This window comes from Narcine bancroftii, chromosome 6, assembly GCF_036971445.1.
Source record: "Narcine bancroftii isolate sNarBan1 chromosome 6, sNarBan1.hap1, whole genome shotgun sequence".
NCBI lineage: Eukaryota > Metazoa > Chordata > Chondrichthyes > Torpediniformes > Narcinidae > Narcine > Narcine bancroftii.
The window spans coordinates 132726967-132750513 of NC_091474.1; the positions used below are offsets into that span (position 1 = coordinate 132726967).

Sequence of the window (23547 nt, forward strand, 5' to 3'; positions counted from 1 at the left end):
ACCTTCCAAAATTAAACCCATATTCTTTGATAATGTTTAAGTAAACTTGGCATTTTCTCCTTGGAGTGACAGGGAATGAGGCATGACCTGATAGGTGTTTAAGTTGATGAGAGGCATTTTCCCACGAATGAAATTGCTAGCATGGTTTTAAGCTGCTTGGGAGTAAGAACGGGGAAAGGGGGGAAAGTAAGAGGTAATTTTTCTCACCCCGAGAGTCATAAGTGGTGAGAATGCACTGCTGGCAATGGTGGTAGAAGCAGGTACAACTGGACCTTTGCATAGTCTGTGAGATAGGTATGTACAAATGAGAAAAATGGAGGCTTCTACAGTCAGAAAATTCTTGGCCGTTGTTATGGGCCAAAGGGCCTATACCATGCTGTATATTTCTACAGTAACAGGGACAGGCCAGTCGACAGGCCAGTGCCATCCAAATACAGCAATTTACCTACAAACCCTGAATATATTTGGAGGGTGGGAGGAAACCCTTGCAGATACGAAGAGAATGTACAAATCCCTTTCAAAAAGTGCCAGATTTGAACCCAGGTGACTGTCACTGTCACATCAAGAGAAAATTTCACAGCAGTTACACTAATTGTGGTACTCTTTTGACCATTCCGCAGCCAATTTCCTCCTTCATATATTTACTATCACGCCTTTTTTCTTTGGCTTCGATAAAATGTCCCAAACTGAAATGGGGACTGACCCATGCATGCTGCCAGACCCAGTGAGTTCCTTCAGCAGCTCATTGTTTGCTCAAGATTCAAGCATCTGAAGCTTTTGTTTCTCAAGAATCTATCCATCTTCAAAATACGCAAAGACTCTCCTTGTTTTCCCATTTGAGGCCTAATATTCCAAACACTCTCAACATTCTGAAAGGAAAAAAAAATGCTCATGGCATTTTTCTCTGAATTGGGCCTCCAAATTTTCTCCCTTCTCTGAGCAATCCATGTTGCATCCTATGTAATTCACTCATTTACAATACAGTTAACCTTTCTACAAACTCTTATCAAATTTTCACCAACCCAGTAGATTTCAATTTCAGCTTTGGATTAGCCCAACTTTCTACATTAACCTTTATTTGTTCACTTGCCAACAGAATGTTATTTGGATTCCCTTTTATATTTGCAACTAGCCATTTTTTGTGTTCGCTTTGCCTCTCTTAGTTCTTTCTTTCACTACCCATCAAAATGTTCGCCAAGTAGCCTACTTCTCCCATGTGTTGCCAATGTAGCATCTGTCACATCACCCTTTTCACACCCGATCTGCAAAGTCATGCAATTTCCCTGCTTTCTCATTCATGAAATTATCTTAATGCTTCCAGCTAAAAGATCCCCATCCGAAAAGATTCCTTTGCTCAGTTTCGCTGGTAAAACGTTCCTTCCAATGTCTCACAATAGGATCTCGTGTCATCATAATGAAATTGGTCCTTCTTCAATAGATTATTTTACCTTGGATCAGTCCATATCCTATCTGGATCTTTCTAAAATTTATGATATGACTGCAGCTTTCTGAATATTCGCCCAATGATATCTGCTCCACTTCATCTGGTTCATTTAAGCAGAATCAAGCCCAGCATGTAGGGAAATAAACACGTTGATAAAGAAGGTTCTCAAATATATTTCAGAAAATATTCCCTCCTTTATCCCTTATGTAATTGGGATCCCAGTCATAATTTAGATAGTTGAAGACTCCGATACCAAAGCTTATAGCTTTTTAAATTTTGCTGCAAATTTTCTCCTCGGTATCCTTCACAACATTTGGCGGCCCAATGGTGTGCACAGTAATGAAGGCTAAAGATATTTTTTTGCCCAAAATTGTTCTGGGACATCCTTTCTCTCTCCAGCACAACAATATTCGCCTTGATCAATTCTTCTGGACTCCTACCTCCTCCCAGGTCCTTCTTCCCCTTCTTAGTTTTCTTGCTCTTTGCATGCAAGAATAATCGGAAATCATTGCTGTTCTTCAGCTGTAATTGCCACTTTAACTCCTCGTGATTAACTGTGCCTTCACTTCTTGTTACTTAACTCTCCCAAACCTGTTCTGCTCTTTTTCAATGCTGCTCTCTGTCCTTCAGCATGGTAATAAATATTTCCCACATGAGGGAATGGTGGTTTTTAGTAAATACACAAAAGTGCTGGAGGAGCTCAGCAGGTCCATGCATCGACCTTCGGAGACAGAGATATACCGTTTAACCAATATTTCAGGTCTGAACCCTTCATCAAGGTTTCTTGTTTCACTCTTGTTTCCTCTGATTGAAGACTTATTTAAAATTACCATAACATTCAACTGATAATGATAATCTTCTCGTGTATACAGAAAGACAACAGGCTTAATACAACCGAGAAAAATACATATATTTCCAATTTACTCAGCTTACAACATTCATCTGAGGGTTGAAGCCAAAAGAAAATTTCAATACAGCATCAATCTAGTGATAACTAAGTGAACGGAGGATAAAATCACTACAAAGGCAGACAGTATCAAAAACACCGCAGTTCAGATTCAACCAACAAAAATTGTAACAACAATTGCTTTGTGTTTACTTTGCTGAGAACTAATTTAACTTCCAGAGCAAAACAATCATCATCACCTTCTGTAGTGTACAAGAATTGGTTCGATAGGTTCAAAGAGAATCAAGGCTGGACATGCTTTATCAACTAACAGTCGGTTTTATTTATGCACAGGGGAATTCACAAAAGGGCACAAACTCACACAGATTAATGTACACAGAACACAGGCATGGTATATTGAAAAATGAGGGTTTAACTTCTTTAGCACCAACCACCCACAGGCACAGCATACCCAGAAACAAGAGTTTAATTTCTTTAGTGCCCACCACCCACAGACATGGTATACCCAGAAATTATGATTTAACATTCCGCACCCACCACCCACAGGCATGGTATACCCAGAAACAAGAGTTTTACTTCTTTAGTGCCCACCACCCACAGGCAGGGTATACGCAGAAACAAGAGTTTTACTTCTTTAGTGCCCACCACCCACAGGCACGGTATACCCAGAAATTATTATTTAACTTATTCAGCACCCACCACCCACAGGCACGGCATACTCAGAAACAAGGGTTTTCTTTCTTTAGTGCCCACCACCCACAGGAAGGGTATACCCAGAAACGAGGGTTTAACCTTCAGCACCCACCACCCACAGACATGCTATACCGAGAAATGAGGATTTAACTTCTTCAGCACCTACAACCCACAGAAATGATATACCATGTAACTAATGAATACACTCAAATGAACCTGATCTCCAGTAACACCGCTGCTCAGGATCTGGATGGGCCCATTGTGTCGGCCCTCTGGAGCTGCCCGTGGCACGCAGCCCAGAGTTCAGCAATGGTCACAACTAATGAACACATACACAGCAATAATACACACATAACTACACATTGGGGTGAAAAAATTACTGCAAAACATTCTCAACTTCTGATGAGAATCTGAGGATTAAACACACAGTACCATCAATTCTCTCTATCTCTAGCAGGCACAGCACACTAACAAACAGTAAATTAATTACAACTAACATTTCAAATGAACCTGGTCTCCACCATTGCCCATGGCTTAGGAACTGGGATGGGCCTATTGTATTCGACCCTCCAGAGCTGCCAGTGGCCTGCAGCCTGGAGTTCAGAGATGGTCCCCATGCAGCAGCAGCGAAAATAGAGAGAGAGAGAGGGAGAGGGAGAGGGCAAAGACTGCATGTTCATGGCTTTTTCAATGCAAGACCATCCACATGAACTGCGAGGATCAATTGTGCATCAATCTCACCTATGGGCAGATCTAACCCTTGATGGGTAGGTGAGGTGACTTCCAGCCAGAGAAATCACATGATCCTCCACAATCCACACTCCCACCAGATTCTGGACGGAGAGGCCACATGACCCTCCACAATCCACATTATCCTTCCCAAAATGTTCTGCACATCTTCATTTACTGTTTAATTTGGAAGCAGAAATATAAAGTTGGCAATGTGAATGTTTGCCATTTAAGATGGAGTAATGTCAATGAGCCAAGCACTGCTTCTCCAGCAGATTTCAAAAACAACAAATTGTGTTTTTGGTGAAGACTTTCTTTAAATAGAGAGCAGACCCTTCTTCCAATTTCAAGCAATTGCAGCTCTTCTGATAGTTTGGTGTTAGTCAAAATCAATACTTTGTCAGAAATACAAGCAACATTATAAACCAGGTGAGATAAAATTTCCATGGAATATCAGAATACTCCAGTGAGAAGACAAGTGGACCAATTCAGGATTAATACTGCATTTGCTATATTTACTCATGTAAAAGCTAATCTTTCTATTTTTGGTCAAAAGATCTTGAATTTTCAAATATCTCATGCAAAAGTCAACACCCATTTCTTACCTCGGCCCTGGCTGCCGGCAGGACTGAGCTCCTGATGCCTTGATCGCAAACTCAACTATAACCAGTCTTCAAACACAGTGAAACAAAAGACTTTGACGAAGGGCTCAGGTCTGAAATGTTGATTGTATATCTCTGCCCACACAAGCTCCTGATGCCTTGAATGTGGACACTCACTTCAAACTCGTCCACCCACCCATTATTGTTCCCTCAAAGATGGACTCTCACCTCGGCCTCGGCTGCCCGCCAATCGGAACTCCCACTGCCTCTGATGATGCAGTTACTTATCACGGTCCCAACCTCCCCCATCGTAGGACGTGTGTTTTGATCCACAGACTCTATATTCTTAGTTTAGTTCATTGTGTTTTTGTTCTTCATTCTTTTTGAGATCATTTGGATTTCTCAGATCAGATTTCAGATTCACATTTCCAATTTATTGTCAGAGTACATACATGACATCACATACAACCCTGAGATTCTTTTGCCTGTGAGATAGCATGACACTTTTTGGCAGTGCAAAAAAAACCAGTACTCAATGTACAAATGTAAACAAACTGACTGTGCAATGCAGAGAGAAAAAAAATCAGTGAAGTGCAAAATTAAGAGTTCTTAAATGAGTCCCTGATTGAGTTTGTTCTGATGAGTCTGATGGTGGAGAGGTAGCAGCTGTTCCTGAACATAGTAGTGTAAGTCCTGTGGCATCTATACCTCTTGGCTGAGGGTTGCAGTGAGAATAGAGCGTGTGCTGAGTGATGTGGATCCTTGATGATTGCTGCTGCTCTCCAACAGCAGCGTTGCCTGTAGATGTTTTCGATGAAGGGGAGAGTTTTAACTGTGATGTTCTGGGAGTGTCCGCTACCTTTTGCAAGTAGTGAACTGTGATGTTGTGTGGCAAGCTTGAACCACTGCAATGTATCTACTGAAGATGAGGAATTTAAGGCTGTTATGAAAGGAGTTGAAGATTTGTATTTATCGGTAGCGTGTGTCAGCAAGTGCCGGTGACAAGCCTCTCCATAGGTACTGCTGCAGTGACACAGCTCATCGTGGGGCAGCAAAGAGTACGGGGTGCATTGTGCACGTCCTTTGTGAGAGACTTTGCACCTTGGCTTGATCATTCTCTTCTGAAGATCCTGGTGCAATCAATCCAAACAAGCTTTCTGTTTGAGTGACAAAGAATGCTTCGAGCTTTCCATCAATTATATCAACATTTTACATCTAGCTTACATCACCAGTTATTGTGGCAAGTATCACAGAACAAATAGGACCTTTCAGCACAAAACAGTTTGTCATCTCTCCTGAAATTGGCACTTTACCAACACTTAGCATGAGAGCAGTGGAAAAGGACATCAGCAATTCTAACACGTGCTACAAATGAGAGAATGTGATATAACTGAAAACTCAAACTATGTACATTTGCAATACTGAAATAAGCTGCTTCTTGCTTGCCACAGGAAGAGGAATATCAAGTAATGCTGAGACAAAAAAGGAAGGTAGCAAAGGAAAACAGCTCTAACAAAATGAATTAAAATGTCTCAATACTTCAACATGCTCCGAAAAACGGAGGAAAACATACAAGGAGAGAAATTGGTTTGATTATGACCAAGAATTTGGAGAGCTAGTCTCCCCACCACCACACATTTTATTCCAATGGCTTTAACAAATACAAGGAGATAGAGTGGAGAAATATTGTATAACAATATATTTACTTATGCTTTGTGCAGGTATTTCAAAACAAGGTTGTCAATATGGTTAAATAATATTAGACCCCTATTTTACTTCACTGTACCAAAAAATAGGGTTTGTATCAAAAGAAAACACATATTCTGAGCAAAAATTTTTGTTTTAAAAGCCATGAATTCAATATTCAAAAACCCAAATATTAAAGGCAAAATACCTTGTTTTGTAACTGATTGATGACGCATGAGTAATCCTTATGGGTGAGTATAGGATTTGAATATATGTGCAACTGGAGACAAATTAAATCTGGCCAAGTAAACTAGGCATATTCTCTATCTGAAGAAAATCTGTGAACCACTTGAATCTTTAAGGAGAAAATAACAGCTTATCAGTGCAGATAATATTCAAATTCAGTTTCAGAATTTTGTGTTTGGGTATGGACACAGATTGATCAGAAAGATTTTAATCTTCTCTTATTGGCTCTCACAGAAAGTTCTACAGGATGATAAACTCACAAGGCTTCTTGTCACTGCAAAAATAAACAGATTTTGGAACAAATAATCTTAAATTACTTTAGGAACATTAAATCTTTATTAATAATGTCACTAATTCCACTGATCTTCAGGCAACCCCCTCAATATTTCCACTTTCTTCTGTATAGTATTGATGTTAGCTGACAATGGCATAGAACACCATCCATCTATACTATTCAAGAGATCAGATTCCACCTGATTAGTTGACAAAGGATGAACCCTTAAACACAGAGAGTACAAAGTAATTATTGAACAAAAACTGCAAACATTTCATGTGATAAAAGCTACACTTTGTATTCTTGTGTCATCAGTAAAATCTACATTTCCTCTGGCTCCAAAAGAACCTCTGTGTTTTGTGTTTTATTTAGTGTAGAGTAGTGGGAATATGGTTACATATTAAAACACAAAACAGGAATGCGCAAGTGTTTGCAGAAGGGAACAAGATATTACAATAAGCAAACTGTTTGTAATTGAAAACACAATTAATTATGAACAGCTCCTCAAAATGTTTTCCTTAGGTTTTCTGATCAATAGTCAGATACATGTTCCAAAATTAGCTTTAAGGTAATCAGAATCAAGATTTTTGAAGAAGAATGCAAACAAATAGCTAACAAAAAAAAAGGGTCATTAAATGCTCAAAACACTTGACAGCTCAGATAATAAAAAGATTCATGGAGAAATGCGCATGCAGAACAAGATGGATTTCAATCAGTCAATGAAAAAAGAGAATATTTTCAGATCATAGTTCCTTCATTTTCCTTTCCTGAATCTTGGGCTTTGAATATATTTTCTTCTTGTAACAATTGGAGGAATTGGAGGCATTAATTACTGACTGCAGCTGTTGCTATCAGTACATTTTCTATTGGAGCAACGACCATCATTGTATTTCCATGTTGTAACTGTAGGGATGTGTCTACAAATTGAAAGGTGAATTGGCCGACTTCTTACACTGGTCCAGCAACAATAATTGCTTGCATTAAAAAGCCCATACAACACAGTAAATTTTCCAAGGAGGAAACAGAAGTAATCAAATTTAATGTGAAGTCATTTCAGGAGAAAGTGGGGCAAATGATTGAAATACTTTGGGAAAAAAAGTTTGCCGAAGTATGAAGGGAGAGAGGCAATGAGGTTAAGCTAGAGAATTTCAGAGTGTAGGGACTGAGTAGCTAAAGGCCCGACTGCCACTGTTAATGCAATAACATCTGAGGATTCTCAAGAGGCATGAATTAAAGATGGTCAATGAGATCTTTGAAGGCGATAAAGCTGGAAGAGATTAGAGAAACAGAAAAGGGAGATTTACAAACAAGAATGGGAATGTTAAAAAGAAAATTTTGTCCGACATGTGGCAATGTAAATCAGCAGACAGACTCACAAGTAATGCAGATAGGATTTGAGGAAAGTTAAGAGAACTGAAACAGAATTTTGGCAATGTGTACTTTGACATTCTAATTGAAAGTCTTTTTTGATTGTTCCAGGACAATAGGACTACCATAATTTCTGAGCAACGGAGTTCTGAATCATGTCAATGCATTATTAATAATCAACTAGCCAATTAAAATGACTTGGAAGAATAAAATCACTGAAGGATACTGTAATTCTTATCATTTACCTTCAGATCTCAAACAAAGTTCTCAAAAGGTGAGTTGAGAGGGAAAAACACCACAGTGATGGGAATCTGAAACAAAAACTGAAATTGTTAGAAATACTCAGGTCAGGCAGCATCTGTCAACAGAACAAAACATTTAACTCAGCATTTCTCTCCTGACTGCTGAATGTTTCTGGAGTTTATAATGAAGAAAAGTTGGAAAGGAAAAAAAAATATTTTCAATTGCACCAAATGGAGAAAGTTGGAAAAAGCAAAGGACTAATCTGTGATAAGTTTATCAACATTTTTGAAAATGCCTCAAGAAGATAGCTTTGGGAAGGCAGGGTACAAAACAAGAAATTATGTATGCTCAAGTGTAATTTACTCCAGCTTCCTGGTACTGATGTCATCAGTTCAGAAATAACTGATACAAATCCTATTCCAACTATCTAAAACTCAGCAAAACCCAGAGCAGACCAGATACCATACAATTGTTGAAAAGAAGCTGTGAAAGGAGTCTGGATGGGAAAAGCAACGGACTCCTGGGGTTGAGATTTTATTCTGTCCAAGTGCAAAAAGGCTTTTTGCACAGCATCAAAGAGATCTGTTGGTCCATGTACATAGGACATTCAAAGATTCTGCATAGGTTGATAGAATTGTTAAGAAGGCGTATGGTGGCCTTCATGAACCATGGGATCGAGTTCAAGAGCCTTGAGGTAATGTTACAACCATAAAGATCTTGATGAGACCCCGCTTGGAATATTGTGTTCAGTTCTGGTCACCTCATTACAGAAAAGATAGGCATGCTATCGAGAGGGCGCAGAAGAGATTTACAAGGATACTTGCCATGTGACAATAGGTTGAATGGTATAGCTCTTTACTTCCTGGAATGATGGATGATGAGGGGGGTGACCTTACAGATGTGTACAACATGAGAGGCATTGATCATGTGGATGGCCAGAGGCTTTTTCCAAAGACTGAAACAGCAAACACAAGGAGGCATAGCTTAAGGTGCTTGGGAGTTAGTAAAGGAGGGATATACAAGGCAAGATTTTCACACAGACAATGGTAGGTGCAGGAAAGCAATGCAGGAAATGATGGGGGAGGCAGATACATTCGGATCTTATCAGAGTCTGATGTTTCTTTTATTACAATAAAGAAATTTGGGTTCTTTATCAAACAACTAGATTTATAAACTAAGCAAACAGCATTAATGAAAGAACATACACATGCCAGACATTCATCTTGAATCAACCCAAGATGCAACAGCATTCCCAAGATGCAGCATTTCCCAGATGCTACACACTCCATCTCTGACTCCTCCTGGTGATAGCATTCTATCACTACAACAGGGACATGGAATTGAATAAAATGGAGGATTACACAGAAGGGAAATTCCACACATTTATCAGAGTAGGTTGTAAAGTTGGCATAACACTGTGTGCCAAAAGCCCTGTACTCTGTGGCAGATTTCTATGTTTTATGCTTTAAAGGGGTGGTCAGTGAGAAAAGGTTGATAGAATCATGGGTCCATGGAATATTTCATGGATGTTTAGAAAGAATGTGGCAGAAAGGAATGGAGAATGTGTAATGCACTGGTTCTCAACCTTTCCATTCACATACCACTTTATGTATTCCCTATGCCATCGGTGCTCTGTGATTAGTGAGGGATTACTTAAGGTGGCATGTGAGTGGGAAGGGAAGGTTGAGAATCACTGATCTAGACCCAATTGTTATTGAAATATTTTGCTTGAGAAAAATTGTCATTGGCCTATTTCCTTTGGAGTTATGAAACCGTGCACATAATGAGTCATTCACGTAAATTGAAACAGTAGATTTCAAACTTTTTCTTTCCACCCACTTGCCACCTTAAGCAATCCCTTACTAATCACAGAGCACCATGGGGTGGGGAATCCTTAAAGTGGTATGTGAGTGGAAAGGAAAAGGTTGCGTACTGGTGTAAAGTCAAGGTGTAGGAGGGTCAGTCTCACAAATACTTTGGCTTTGGAGGCTGTCATGATCAGGCAGGGAATAAAATGTTCGTTGAAGAAGAGATCAGAAGTTGGAAGGAAAAAACTGAGTTCCTAAGAACAGCAGCAGTGTAATTGAGGTGGCCTTATCACTCAGAAACTGTATACGGCACCAAAAGTATCATCAACCAGTCAGAGGCATGGTTGAATTGTTAACATATATCCATTTTGTTCATTCTATTCCTTCCAAACATTTTTTACAGGTGTGCAGATGCCATACATAGATATTTAATGACAGCACAGATAGCATGAAACGATACTGCTGGGAGAAAAGCAGTAAAATTATAACATTCACAGAAGTTGATGCATATCTTGCAATGCCCTGCACTGGCCCACATAAGTTTAGATTTTCTTTAGATAATGGCAAAGTCCTCACTGAAAGCTTGCTTCGGTGTGCAAGACTTGAGCTTTCTACATGCTTCAGATGCATACAACTGATCTCCCTTTGGTATCACAACATACAACAGGAACTCTCTGGGCATATGTGTATCCTGCACTTAGTGAATGCAGAACAAACCTCTCCATTTTTGACAAAGCTGTGATGATTTTTTTGTTATAAAATTCAATCAATTCACAAGATTACACTTCTACATGTCAAGATTTCTAGACCAGTGTTTCAAAAGGAACGTATCCAACATTTCCATCTTTCTTCATTACTTAATTAATAAACAGACCGACGAAACTAAGAATGGTTTTCTGCAGTGTGATATCAAAGTTAATCTAATTGCAGGCAATATAACCAGAATGGTATTGTAAGGCAGCTGCAATGACTGATGTGATATGCTATATCATCTGCTGTATCCTATTCTGCTTTTAAAATACAATAGTATTGAATTTATTTGTCCTTTTAAGGTCACATTCTCTTTAAGCTGTTTGTCTTAGAATAATTAAAAGTTCAACATTTATTGATATATCAGATTTCAAGATTGATGCTGGCTTAAAATGGTCACTTCCAGGCAAGGACGAGAGGTTTGCAGACAAGTGCAAACAACCAATGCTAATTGTCAGATATTACAACTGAGTGTTAAACCTCTAAATTAAATAAGGGAAAGCAAGGTAAAATAGATGGCTAAATAATCATACTGGACAGAGGCAGGGCAAAATGAACTACAGCCATGTCATGGAAGTGACATGGATCAGAGTCGATGTGGTCACTGGAAGTTTGTAAAAGACCACTTTTCCATGATTAACAGGAACGAGTTAGTCAGGACTTAAGGTATTTGTAAACTGTGGATTTTCATCCATGAATTTTATCCATTGTATTATGAACCCCAAGTAAAGAGCAGCAATAGGCAATGAACCAGACAGTATATAATTTTAAAACACTAATTATTTTATTTCTAACTCTTAAACGATAGTCTTAACTTTTAAACTATCCTTGACACTAAATCTATCGCCACCTACGCATGCATGTGTGTGTGTGTGTGTGTGTGTGTGTGTGTGTGTGTGTGTGTGTGTGTGTGTGTGTGTGTGTGTGTGTGTGTGTGTGTGTGTGCGTGTGTGCGCGTGTGTGTGCGCGTGTGCGTGCGTGCGTGCGTGCGTGCGTGCGTGCGTGCGTGCGTGCGATTACAATCCAGGCCAAAATCTACACAGTTACATCTAGAAAATTACTTCAAAGTTCAGTCTTTTAAATTCAGTGTGGAGGTATATGCCTTCAACATTTGATGCCTAGAATTAACGATGGGGAGACGGGAGTTGTCGCTGCTATAGACTCACAAATTCTCCTTGCGTTGCCTTTGAAGAAATGTCCATCCACAAGAGCTGTGTTCATAACAATCCTGGTCCTTTTGTAGGCAAGACTCTAACTGGGCAGCTTCCACGAAGCTTCCAAGACCCTGGTACTGGTCTCTGCAAATAACTTCACTGCTAGGCACACTTAAAATGAAGCTATCTCTCCAAGTGACTTCCACTGTTAGTCACAGTCAAAATGAAGCACTTTGCTTTCCAAAAAGACCCTCCTGGCTCAGGTCAATCCACTGAAATGGTCCAGTCATTCACAGAGCATGCTTTGTTCTGAATTCCACAAAAATAGCTGGCCACAAGAGCTGCTTTATAAAGTTGTTCAGCAGTCAGAATGGTTTTCCCTTTGCAAAATCACGATGTCTTTGCAAATGTATTGAAGTCTGGAAAAGACTGTGACAAACCTTCTCTCAGTTCTTCCAATGTATCAAATTATCACTGGGCTGTGACTAGTGCTGTGCTTGTGTGAAATGTTAAGTGTTAACTGTCCATACAATTCCTTACAGTGATAATCCCATTTTACCAAAATGGGATATTTGGGGGTTATTTGGTTTGAATGTTAATTATACAGGCAAGTTTTCAAATAAATAATGTTGTCATCCTTGCCGACTTCAACGCTAGCGTCGGCAAAGACTCAGAAACCTGGCCAGGAATCCTGGGCAAGCATGGTGTCGGCAAGTGCAATGACAACGGGCGCCTCCTGTTGGAGCTCTGTGCAGAACAGCAGCTTGTCATTACAAACACCCTTTTTCGGCAGAGGGACAGCCTGAAGACTACCTGGATGCATCCTCGATCCAAACACTGGCACCTCTGGTGCGAGAAAGAAATAAATGAGATGTGCTCCACACCAGGGACATGCCCAGCGCGGAATGCCACACTGACCACCGACTTGTTCGCTGCAAGCGCAATCTTCACTTCAAGCCAAAGTCCAGGAACAGTAAAGCCCCCAGAAAGAGGTTCAATGTTGGAAACTTGCAGTCAGACAAAGTGAGAGGAAACTTCCAGGCAAACCTCAAAGCAAAGCTCGAGGATGCAATCCGCCTCACAGACTCGTCCCCTGAAACTCTCTGGGATCAGCTGAAGACTGCCATACTGCAATCCACGGAAGAGATACTGGGCTTCTCCTCCAGGAAAAACAAGGACTGGTTCGACGAAAACAACCAGGAAATCCAGGAGCTGCTGGCAAATAAGCGAGCTGCCCACCAGGTTCACCTTGCAAAGCCGTCCTGGCCAGAGAAGAAATGAGCCTTCCGTCGCGCATGCAGCCATCTTCAGCGCAAACTCCGGGAAATCCAAAATGAGTGGAGGACTAGCCTCGTCAAACGAACCCAGCTCTCCGTGGACATTGGCGACTTCAGGGGTTTTTACGAGGCTCTAAAGGCTGTGTACGGCCCCTCACCCCAAGTCCAAAGCCCACTGTGCAGCTCAGATGGCAAAGTCCTCCTCAGCGAAAAGATCTCCATCCTCAAACGATGGTCAGAACACTTCCAATCTCTTTTCAGTGCCAACCACTCAGTCCAAGAATCCGCCCAGCTCCAGCTCCCTCAACAGCCCTTAAGGCTAGAGCTCGATAGGTCCTAATCCGGGAAACATACAAGGCAATTGAACAACTGAAAAGTGGCAAAGCAGCAGGTATGGATGGAATTCCCGCAGAGGTCTGGAAGGCTGGCGGCAAAACTCTGCATGCCAAACTGCATAAGTTTTTAAAGCTCTTCTGGGACCAAGGAAAGCTGCCTCAGGACCTTCGTGATGCCATCATCATCACCCTGTACAAAAAAAAAAGGTGACAAATCAGACTGCTCAAACTACAGGAGAATCACGCTGCTCTCCATTGCAGGCAAAATCTTCGCTAGTATTCTCCAAAATAGAATAATACCTAGTGTCGCCGAAAATGTTCTCCCAGAATCACAGTGCGGCTTTCGTGCAAACAGAGGAACTACTGACATGGTCTTTGCCCTCAGACAGCTCCAAGAAAAGTGCAGAGAACAAAACAAAGGACTCTACATCACCTTCGACACCATGAGTAGGAAAGGGCTTTGGCAAATACTAGAGCGCCTCGGATGCCTCCCAAAGTTCCTCAACATGGTTATCCAACTGCACGAAAACCAACAAGGTCGGGTCAGATACAGCAATGAGCTCTCTGAACCCTTCTCCATTAACAATGGCGTGAAGCAAGGCTGCGTTCTTGCACCAACCCTCTTTTCAATCTTCTTCAGCATAATGCTGAAACAAGCCATGAAAGACCTCAACAATGAAGATGCTGTTTACATCCGGTACTGCACGGATGGCAGACTCTTCAATCTGAGGTGCCTGCAAGCTCACACCAAGACACAAGAGCAACTTGTCCGTGAACTACTCTTTGCAGATGATGCTGCTTTAGTTGCCCATTCAGAGCCAGCTCTTCAGCGCTTGACGTCCTGTTTTGCGGAAACTGCCAAAATGTTTGGCCTGGAAGTCAGCATGAAAAAAACTGAGGTCCTCCATCAGTCAGCTCCCCACCATGACTACCACCACCCCCCCCAACATCTCCATCGGGCACACAAAACTCAAAACGGTCAACCAGTTTACCTATCTCCGCTGCACCATTTCATCGGATGCAAGGATCGACAACGAGATAGACAACAGACTCGCCAAGGCAAATAGCACCTTTGGAAGACTACACAAAAGAGTCTGGAAAAACAACCAACTGAAAAACCTCACAAAGATTAGCGTATACAGAGCCGTTGTCATACCCACACTCCTGTTCGGCTCCGAATCATGGGTCCTCTACCGGCATCACCTACGGCTCCTAGAACGCTTCCACCAGCGTGGTCTCCGCTCCATCCTCAACATTCATTGGAGCGACTTTATCACCAACATCGAAGTACTCGAGATGGCAGAGGCCGATAGCATCGAATCCACACTGCTGAAGATCCAACTGCGCTGGGTAGGTCACGTCTCCAGAATGGAGGACCATCGCCTTCCCAAGATTGTGTTATATGGCAAGCTCTCCACTGGCCACCAAGACAGAGGTGCACCAAAGATGAGGTACAAGGACTGCGTAAAGAAATCTCTTGGTGCTTGCCACATTGACCACCACCAGTGGGCTGATATCGCCTCAAACCGTGCATCTTGGCGCCTCTCAGATCGGTGGGCAGCAACCTCCTTTGAAGAAGACTGCAGAGCCCACCTCACTAACAAAAGACAAAGGAGGAAAAACCCAACACCCAACCCCAAACAACCAATTTTCCCTTGCAACCGCTGCAACTGTGTCTGCCTGTCCCGCATCGGACTTGTCAGCCACAAACGAGCCTGCAGCTGATGTGGACATTACCCCTCCATTAATCTTCGTCCATGAAGCCAAACTAAAGAATGCAAGTTTTGAAGTTCTTACAGGTTCCATTAAATTTCCGCATTGTTACTGATCCTTCCTGTAGCTTGCCAGCTTGTGATTTGGTGATTTTGGAGTCAAAGTCACACAGCTGTACAGCAAAGATATTGGTTCTTGTCCCAGAACATCAATATAGATGTTTTTAACCATGTGCACCAACTCTATTTCATTTGGATCCTTCTATGCATTGCCTTTACTACCCTATCTCAATGCCTCTTAAACAGAGTGATTTTGACCAATTCCATTAAATCCTCTGGCAGAAAGTTCCACATGTTAACCATTCATTGAGGAAAAATCTTTCCCCTAAAATCTCCTCTAAAACTCTTCCTTCTCACCTTAAACCTCTACTCAATTGTTTTTGATTCTCTGAACAGGGTAAAAAGATTCTGACAACCCATTCAATACCTCTTCTAATTTTATAAAACTCATTGAGGTCATTGCTCAGCCTCTTTTGCTACAGGGAAAGCAACCCTAGTCTCTCCAATCAAGCAATATCCTGGGGTGAATCTCCGCTACACTCTCACCAGTACCACCACATCCACTCTATCCACTCTATCATGTCACATCCAGCACTGCACACTCTGCTTCAAGTATAGTCAAGCCAAAATTTCATGTGGTTGCAACATCCCAATGTTTATATTCTATGCCTAAACCGATGAAGTCAAGCATCCCATGTGCCTCCTCCACCACATTAGCTATTCATGTTATCACTTTCAGGTTACAATGGACTTGATTCTAGGAGTCTCTGTTGTATCAACCTCTATCACCACACCTGGCAATACACTCCAGACACCCATCACATTCTCCATAAACAGATCTACCTCAGACATCTTCACAAAATCTTCCTCCGCTCACCTTAAACAGGTATTCTCTGATATTGGCCATTGCCACCCTGGGCAAAAAGGTGTTGGGTGTCCACCCTAACTCTGTCTCTCATAATTTTATATACTTCTATTAAATTGCTTTGCATCCTCTATCATTCCAAGAGAAAAATTCGAGCTCACTCAGCCTTTCTTTGGGTGGCATGGTTGGTGTAGTGGTTAGCGCAATGCCTTTACAATGCCAGTGATTGGGACCAGACCAGTGTTCCAATCCTGCGCTGTCTGTAAGGAGTTTGTATCTTTTCTCCCCGTGTCTGTGGGGGTTTTCTCACGGGGCTCTGGATTCCTCCCAACCTTCAAAAACATACCGCAATCTTGGTTAATGGGGTGTAAATTGGGCAGCATGGACTTGTAGGGCCTAATTGGCCTGTTAAAGTCCTGTATGTCTAAATTTTAAAAATAAATAAGATATGTTTGCCAATCCAGGCAGTATTCTGATAAATCTCCTGTGCGCCCTCTCCAAAGCTTCCACAACCACACTGAACACAATACTTTAAATGAGATCTAACCAGAGTTTTACAGAGCAGCAACATTACCGTGGCTCTTGAATTTATAAAGGTCAGCACACCATATGGCTTCTTAACTCCCCTACTTCCTCTGCCTCTTGGCACATGCTCCCTCCCTTCATCCCTGAGCTCCAGAACATAGATATTGGAGCAAATATAGGCTATTCAGCCCATTGAGTCGGTCCTGATATTTAAGCATGAGCTGAATCATTTTCCCACTCAGCCCCATTGCCTAACCTTCTCGACATAACCGTTGATGCCTTGGCTAATTAAGAAATTATCAATCTCTGCCTAAAATACACCCAATGACCTGGCCTCCACGACTACCTGTGGCAACAAATTCTACAGATTTAACACCCTCTGGCTGAAGAAACTCCTTCTTATTTCTGTTTTAAGTAGATGTCATTCAATCCTGAATTTGTGTGTGTCCTCTTGCCCTAGACTCTCCCACCAAAGGAAACAACCTTACTCACCCTCCAGCTGTTCATATATATGTCAAATTTCCTGGGCCTTCCTTAATCCTACTTGTGAAGAGCTTCTTGTGCACCTTTTGAGCTCCCCAAACAGCATTGGTGCTAGAACAAATGTTGGAGGGGGGCATTAGTGTGTTAGAGGGGGGCACAGTGCAAAGCTCATAAATTCACTCGGGGGGGGGGGAGGGATGTTGTTACCATTATCTACCTCTCCAATGCAGGGGCCAAGAGCGTTGCTTATATGGCATCAAGCATTATTAGCTGCTAGTGACACTTGATGCTAATGTTATGGCCTGGGGCAGGTGGAGAGTTGCTAGTGTGCGTCAAGCTAGACACCAGTCATGCTGGAGGGACTGAGGGGTATCTGGCGAGTGATGGCCGTTACAGTATGGGGGGCACTGCACCTCACTTGGGGAGGCAATGCCCGTGGATGCCCCCTCTTTTCACTAACCCTGTCCCCAAAGTCCTTTTTTTAAGTTCCTACTTGGTCTAATTTTTGCTTCCTAATATCTATGTGTGCTTCGTTCTTCTAATTGATCCACCTCTTTTGACAACCATACATCCTTTTCCCCTGCCATCCTTTCCCTGTTGAAGTGGGTCAAACCAATCCAGGACTACACGTACATTGTCCCTAAATATCCTCCACATTTCTGCATTGCATTTTCCTGATAACATATGCTCCCAATTTATTCTCTTACATTTTTTCCTATCACTATCATTATTAGCCCTTTCCGAATTGAAATCTTCCCCATTTCATCTGCTCCTTTCCTTGTCCATGGCCACGCTAAAAGTCAGGGAGTGTGATCACTATCTTAGAAATGCTGGCCCACAAGGAGGTCTTTCTTCTGACCAGGTTCATTACCCAGGACTCAATCCAATATAGCTTCACCTCTTGTCACCCTGTCTATATGCTGTGTCAGGAATCCTTCCTAGATACACTTACGGGTGTCATCCTACCCTTTTCTACTTTGTAGGTGCCAGTTAAGTTTGGGAAAGTCCCCCATGACAACAACCTTGGTATTTTTGCATCTTTCCAAACAATTGCTGACTTATCTGCTCTTCAATGGCCCAAAGGCTGTTGCGAGACCCATAAAATGAATAATTTTCTCCAATAATTTCCTCAACTCAAATAAAAGGTTCATCAGCCTGCAGTTATCTGGCTAATTTTACTCTAATTTTGTTTATTTTCAACCATATTATGAAGTACCAACAGGTAATGATGACATATAGCAGGATGCTCAAATACAAGTTAAACAATAAAACAGACTGAGGAAGATTATTGGTCTGGTTCAATGAGATGAGGAGGGACCTCAGAAATGGGTTCACTTTGATCAGTGAAATATAGTTAGCCTAAAAATTCAAATTCAGCTACAAACATACAGATTACTGCTGACATTAATGCTGATAACCTGCTTTTAATTAGCCCTATTTTCCATTTTAATGCAAGTATTATGTGTGTGCTGTTGAGGAACCATGGCTCTGCCTTCTGAGTTCACAACAAGGCAATCTTGGCCAACCCAAGAGCCAAGCTGTCCAAGGCCATCAGGGAAGCAAAGTGTCACTTCCGGGACAGCAGTGATACATGGCGCATGTAGGAGGGCATCACCAATCACAAACCCCCACCAGCTGCCTGTGCCAGGGATGCCACCCTCCTGGAGGCTTTGAATGACTTCTATGCGTGCTTCGAGGTAAAAAATGACGTGACAATAAAGAAGTCCACACCTCCTCCATACGAGCAAGCCCTGCATCTCATGGGGGCTGAAATGAGAAGGATGCTACTCAAGGTCAACACTCGTAAGGCTGCGTGACCAGATAACATTACTGGCAGGGTGTTCAGAGGATGTACCAACCAACTAGTTGTTGTCCTCACAGACATCTTCAGCATTTTCAGAAGAATGAGAGGCGATCTTATAGAAACATATAGGATTATGAAGGGTATGGATAGGATAGATGTAGGAAGGTTTTTTGTGCTGGCCGGGGAAACTAAAATGAGAGGACACAGTCTCAAGATTCAGGGGAGTAGATTTAGGACAGAGATGAGGAAAAATAGTTTTTTCGCAGAAAGTAGTGAATGTTTGGAATTCTCTGACCAGGGAAGTGGTTGAGGCTGTCTCATTAAACATATTTAAAATTCGGTTAGATAAATTTTTACATGATAGAGGAATTAGGGGATATGGGGAGAAGCCAGGTAGGTGGAGTTAGGTCATAAATTAGATCAGCCATGATCATATTGAATGGCAGAGCAGGCTCGATGGGCCATTTTTGGCCTACTCCTGTTCCTACTTCCTATGTTCCATCATCCCTGTGCCAAAGAGGCCCTCAGTGTGCTGCCTCAACAACTACCGTCCTGTCTCACTCACGCCCACTGTCATGAAGTGCTTCAATAGGCTAGTCATGGAGCACATCAAGGGTCAGCTGCCCCCTTCACTGGACCCCTGCAGTTTGCGTACCATCCCAACCGATCTACAGACGATGCCATTGTCACCATAATCCACCTAGCCATCACCCACCTGGAAAATAAAGACATATGTTCGAGTGCTGCTCGTAGACTTCAGCTCAGCGTTCAGCACAATCATACCGCAGCGCCTGATGAGGACATTGAACCTGCTGGGTCTAAACACCTTCCTCTGTAACTGGACTTCCTGACTGAAAGACCTCAGTCAGTCCAGATAGGAAAAAGCATGTCCAACACCATCACACTGAGTTCGGGGGCCCCCTAGGGCTGTGTGCTCAGTCCACTGCTGTTTACCCTGCTGACCCACGCCTGAGCAGCAAGATACAGTTCTAACCACATCATCAAGTTTGCTGATGACACGACCATGGTGGGGCTCATCAGCAAGAACAATGAGTCAGTTTGCAGAGAAGAGGTATAATTACTAACAGGCTGGTACAGAGGCAACAACTTACACTTGAACGTCAAGAAGGAAAAGCAGATGGTGATGGATTTCAGGAGAGCCCAGGGGATCACTCTCCTCGGGCCATCGATGGTGCAACCATCGAGGTAGTCAAGAGCACCAAATTCCTTGGTGTGCACTTGGCGGAGGTTCTCTCCTGGTCCCCCAGCACCAGATCCATTGTCAAGAAGACCCAACAATGCCTTTACTTCCTGCAAAGGTTGAAGAAAGTTCAGCTTCCACCCTCCACCCTCACTACATTCGACAGGGGATGCATTGAGAGTATCCGATCTAACTGCATCACTGGTTCAGGAACTGCACTATCTCAGAATGCAAGTCCTGCAGCAGATAGTAAAGACTGTTGAGGGGATTACTGGAGTCTTCCTCCCTGCCATGATGGACATTTATAACAGCTGTTGTTTGCAGAAAGCCATAAACATTGTGAAGGATTCCACAGACCCCTCCCACAATCTGTTCTCCCTCTTGCCATCCAGGAATTGGTACCAAAATGTTTTGGCCCTCATGACCAGATTACGAGACAGCTTTCCCCCCTCCCCAAGCCATGAGGCTTCTGAACTCTGGGACACAGGGCTAGCACATGTAACATGATATTTATAAATGATGTTATTTATGATTTGTTATTTATTAAAAGTTTCTGAGGTATTTAGGTTTCTGAGGTATTAATGAGCTCCATGGTCCGGAGAAACGCTATCTCATTTTTCACTGTACATTCCAAGGTTTATGGTATGAATGAGAAATAAACGCAACTTGACTTGACAGAAGAGGAACCAACTCACTCACAGGAGATGAGACCCTCACTTAAATGTATTCACAAGACTGTATAATGCCTCAGTTTTCTCCTTTTAACCTAGTGCTGTCTTTTTTCAGGCATCTGGGAACCTTGCAACTGGACAAAGGCAATGGCTGCTGGAGAGGAACAAAAGAGCTTCCTAATGATACAGCCCAATTAACCTCCCAACCCCGGATGGTTTGGAAGTGGGAGAAAATCGAAGCACCAGGAGAAAACCCATGCAGGTAACAGGAAAAAATAAAAGCTCCTTACAGATGTTGCTGAATTCTAAACTGGATCACTGATTGCAGTAATTTCTGATTTAAATATAAATTTAGACATATAGTATGGCAACAAGCCATTTTGGCCCATGAGTCCATGCCACCCGATTTACACCCAATTAACCTACATCCCAGTACGTTTTGAATGGTGGGAGGAACCGGAGTCCTCGGGGAAACTCCTTACAGAAAGTGCGGGATTCAAACCCCAGTCCCAATTGTTGGCACTGCCAAGTGCAGCCCCACACTGACCATGCCACCAAACTGTTGCAAATTCTTCTAAACTTTCATCAGCCTTGGACCTTAATATTTTTAAATCCCACTAAAATTTACATTTATATTTTGCCTCTTAGCCTGGCAAATTCCTCCTCGATTCTGGGGGTGGTGAGGGTGGGGGGGGGGGGGGGTGGAGAAGGGACGAGGAGTCTGCCTCATTCCAGCCAGGAAAAGTTGGAAATAAAACAGCCTGATCCTGCGCGATCAGGCTATTCCAGACCTATAACTCCCCAATATGATTTGCTCCTTTGTTGTAAATGTTCTTTATGTCTTAAGTGTTTTTCTTTGATTGGTTGTGTGTCAAGTGTTGGATATTGAGGAAATGGGGTGGCGGGGAGAGGAAGGGAGGGAAGGAGGGATGTTAGGCTTCCACTCGATAGGAAAACCTGTAAAGAAAATGTATGTTGCAATCGGTATAGATCTGTAATTACTGATGACAACGTTGTAAACTGTCCAAATTTGAAAAAAAAACTATAAATATTCAAAAAAAGTAACCAACAATTTCTAGTCCATGAAAAGTTTCTCCATTATAACAAGGTTATTAGTCTTTCATTGAGTCATCCTACATATTTTGCATTGACCAGCAGGTTTTCTAAGCCATGGGAAACTTTGTATCAGAAAAGTGGCCCACCTCATTCAAAGAATCTCTCTCGTAATTCCTACTTTGAGCTTCAATTCCAGTGGATTGAAGATCAATGGAGGAATCCTCCAACATGCCAGAGTCAGTGAATGTGGTCTTGAGATCCAGCCCTGACTTTTCAGGCTTCCACTCACACAGCTGAATGTTGATTGTGGCTTCTAAGTGTTTATTGCCTGACAGATAATTGGACTGGTGTCTAAGAGAATGGCCTACAGCAAAAAAAAATGTGCGTAATACATCAAAAACTCCATTTCACTCTGCCAAAGGAATATACTTCAGTCAACATTGGGGTCTATATGAGCGAATCAGGCTGTATTTGACATTCCAAACTTTCAGTGATTCATGTATTGATCAATGATTTCATTTTGTCAGAATTTCAGCCAATATATTCCTCATGTTACTTTTTTTTGTCCACTGGAGGCTTGATAATAATTTGTAATATTTCAGTGGTTAAAATAGGTGCAATCAACTGAATTCATTACGGCTTCTAATTTTCAAATTCATTTTTATACTTAAACATCAATTTGGTTTACTGTATATTTTGGCATATAAGTTGACTGGTGTATAAGTCGACCCCATTTTTCAGTCTAATTTTCAGGGTTTTGTGGTATATCCGGTGTATAAGTCAACCCCCATTTTTCAGGACAACCAGACATGTTTTAAAACACCACGGCCGCAAGTAACAAAGCTGTAAATTAAGTAAGTAAAAAAAACCCTCGGCCAACCAGACAGCAATGGTGACAGCCCAGGGAGCTGGAGCGGCAACAACATGCTCCAGCCAGAGCAGAAACCTCAGCCTACCTGGCAGGAGCGGCAACAGTGACCTCAGGTTCCTAAGTAGGAGCAGTTATGGTGGCACCCAGTGATGGGGAGGTGTCAGGGAGTGGTGGTGTTGGTGGTGGAGAGGTGCTTCCAGCATCGACATATGCTAAATTGACATCAATTTGATTTTTCTCAGTGAATTTAAGGTCTCAAAAGTATATCAGGCGTATGAGTTGATCCCCTTTTTGAGAAATTCTTTAGGGTTGTATGAATCGACTTATACACTGAAATATATACGGTATTTGCTATCTGACAATAAAGGAATCTTTGTCTTCCAAATCTTTAATATGTTTAAAATTGCAATACACATTGACCTTTGATAGGATGATAGAACTAACCCTTCTCAGCACCTACTAACACATATGGATTGAAGATCTGCTGCTCATGTGCCAGCAACATACCATGTTTAATGGCTTTGGAAATGTCTCAGACTATTCCTCAGGATGTTGAAACATCATTGATGATGAATGTGCAACTTTGAAGGACCTTACCTCACTCCAATTATGGGTTCAGTATGCATCATGTTGCATCTTGCTTCAATCTTGGAGCTGAATAATATCCAAGATTATGCTAACCACTGCTATATACTTTTGTTTCTTTGAGGGGACCTCATGAGGCATTGGATGAAATGTCTCTTGAAAAATACTTTAAAAAACAGCACACCAGTGGGTTTCCAG

At 42.0% G+C, this 23547-nt stretch overlaps 1 long non-coding RNA gene across 1 annotated transcript in view; it reads left to right on the top strand.

The window, feature by feature from the left end:
* Positions 1 to 8153: 8153 nt before the first annotated feature.
* The window catches only part of LOC138737598 (uncharacterized), a 66052-nt gene continuing 50658 nt past the window's right edge, over positions 8154 to 23547 (top strand). The window contains exons 1-2 of the long non-coding RNA XR_011341048.1: positions 8154 to 8223; positions 20953 to 21099. This is a non-coding gene — a long non-coding RNA (uncharacterized lncRNA). The remainder of the gene's footprint in view (positions 8224 to 20952; positions 21100 to 23547) is intronic.